Below are 2,529 nucleotides of genomic sequence, written 5' to 3'. Positions count from 1 at the left end.
TATAATATATAATTAATATATAAATATACGCCACATAGAAATCTAAATACAAGCCAAGTATTTCTAATGAAAATTTAGCTTCCAAATTGATGTATACTATACATGTAAGATAACAGATTTTAAAGAAGTATGGAAAAAGTGTAAACTGCCTCAGTAATTTTTCATATTGATTACATGTTGAAATGAATGGCCATATTTTCAATATATTTGGTGAAATATGTTATAAAAATTAATTTCTCTTTTAAAACATCTTTTTAAATGTGACTCCTAGAAACTTTAAAATTACCTCTGTGGTTGGCATTATATTTCTATTTGTAAGCATTAATGTAAAAAGATAAAAGCAAATAACCCTAAATAAATAATGGTTAAAATGTGAGCTTAGTTTAGTTTTAAATGGAATAAAAAGATAAAGGCAAACAACTAGGGGAAATGAACATAAAAGGGAGTAATATTTATGAGTGCTGTGTGACTATACACTTCGTTTATGTTCCTAAGAGATCTCTGATAGCAATAGTGTCATCTCTGTTTTTCAGGTGAAGAAAGTGAAGCTCAAGGAGGATAAGTGCTTTCCTGCCAGTTCACACAACTAGCAACTGGAGAACTAGATTGAAAATCTGGGGACTACACTCTGCACAGGACCTCTGAGCTCCTGCACGTTCTGCAGGTGAAGGCTTCCTGCAAGCTCCCTGCTTGGGTCCACTCTGGAGATTGAATGTTTAAAGGAAACCCAGGATTTGGTTTCATCAGGTATGGGAAGACACACAGACACGGAAATGACTGTCATGAAGGAAGAATTTTGTTATACTCACAGATGCCTAAAAATAGGAGGCCTTGGCACTCCAGCCAGGGCCACGTGGGAAAGCACCAGGGATGGTCAGGAAGCAGTGAGAGAAAAAGAAGACATGGAAAGTCTTTATTGTGGAGTCCATGGGAAAGAATCGGGGAGGCAGTATAAGCAGGTTTAGGATTGGGTGCTTTGAATAATTTCAGTGGGTTCTGGGGCAGAGAAGCTGTCAATAGTTGACTGGTCCCAGGCCCTGGGGTGATTAGGGCAGAGGAACAGTGACCCAGAGATTAAGAACCCTATAAAGGAGGTGGCTGGGGTCTGGACTCTGGATTGGTTGGTTTGCAGATGAAAGGCATACTCTCACTTGTTTGTTCTTTCTAGGAATTAGCTAACACTGGGAGGGGCCACCCTTCTACTTCAGCAAGATGTCAGATATCAAAGAATCAGATACAGAAACTGGAAAACATGGTTACTGCAATGAGGTTTCTGGACAGCTTCAGCCTCTGGAGCTTCTGCAGGCCAAATGCCAGTGAGGCTCAGAGTGGGGAGCAAATGGAGAAGGTGACACCTTTCCCTATAGACTGTGGGCTCCAGTCTGTCAGCAAACAACCTATTCATTTGTTTTGTATCTGTTTTCATTCAGTGACGTTTATAACATTCTAAATTGTCAGTTTAAGTGTAGTTTCACTACTGGGGATTGTTTTTAGGTAATCACCAGGGGTCTGATTTTAAATCACATTCTATTACAATTGCATGACAAAGTGAGATGTCAATTGTTTTAATGTTTTCTCATTTATTGTTCTTTAGCTACACAAGAATCTTAAGGAGCTACAAAAATTGGTGGATATATTGCCATCAATTAAGCATAAGGTAATTTTTTTTGTAAATCACTTGAAATATATTTTATGTTTCAATCTCAGACTAGAGACACTAACAAGGCCCTTTGTATTGGGAGATGTACTTCACCTCAGTGGATTCTGTTAGTGGGCACAACCACTGGTTTTCCTGCCATGGCCTGAGCATTTGAGGACTTGGGAACATAATGATCCAGGTGACGGACTCGGAGAGTGATGGGGTAGTCAGGGATCCTGAGTAGGTCCAGTAGTCCGGGCAGGTGGGCATCAGGCAGGCTGGGTCGAAAGACCCAAATTCCACTACGGTATCCTCCTCTGCTCCTGACCCCTGTTCCCTCTCAGTCCTTGTGGACACACGTAGAGCAGCCTTCTTGACTCTAGCTACCCTCCCTCAGGCAGGTAGCAGAGAAAAGTTGGGCAGAAACTTGGCTTGTCCACCTCTAAATAACAATTACCCATATCCTTCAGGACGGATACCTTTGTCCAGCCCCAAGATCAGTTGTCCAATATTCAGAATCCCTGGAAGTCCATATGTTGCTCTTTCTCTTTCCTTCCCCATCTCCCCCTTTTTCCTTCCTTCTTCTTTCTCACTCCCCTTTGACTAGGATCCTGGCTCCTAATTTGCATTGCATTTTAGAAAGGAGGATGCTATTAGGCTCTTGAAAAGGGAAGCCTCCTTATTTGTGCACCAGCCACCACCTAATGCCCCCCAAGAATTCAGAGGAGACCACCTGCTGGAAACTCACTAGAATGGAGGGGGAAATGGGTTCTGCTGTGTTCCCACTGAGGAGTGTCAGAAATACAGAGTTAATTGCAGGCATGGGCGTGCGTGATTCTGTCTAGAGGACCTAAGGAGCTCCTCTGGACACGGCTGGGCCCCACCCACCC

General features: G+C 42.2%; 1 long non-coding RNA gene and 1 other non-coding gene across 3 annotated transcripts in view; one reads left to right on the top strand and one right to left on the bottom strand.

Annotated features, from left to right (window-relative positions):
• LOC107183169 overlaps window positions 1-2,529 on the bottom strand; it is a 34,798-nt gene that overhangs the window by 14,191 nt on the left and 18,078 nt on the right. The window lies entirely within an intron of this gene.
• The window catches only part of LOC102752472, a 9,778-nt gene that overhangs the window by 5,791 nt on the left and 1,458 nt on the right, over window positions 1-2,529 (top strand). Inside the window, exons 3-4 of one of the 2 annotated variants that reach the window (XR_001513950.1) lie at window positions 534-747; window positions 1,595-1,657. This is a non-coding gene — a transcript (uncharacterized LOC102752472). Of the gene's footprint in view, window positions 1-533; window positions 748-1,168; window positions 1,658-2,529 lie in introns of both variants that reach the window. The other variant, XR_001513951.1, reaches the window with a different exon arrangement.

This window comes from Myotis davidii, unplaced genomic scaffold (assembly GCF_000327345.1).
Source record: "Myotis davidii unplaced genomic scaffold, ASM32734v1 scaffold10221, whole genome shotgun sequence".
NCBI classification, from domain to species: domain Eukaryota; kingdom Metazoa; phylum Chordata; class Mammalia; order Chiroptera; family Vespertilionidae; genus Myotis; species Myotis davidii.
The sequence above is the reverse complement of the archived record's forward strand: the minus strand, read 5'-3'. Positions and strand labels throughout refer to the sequence as shown.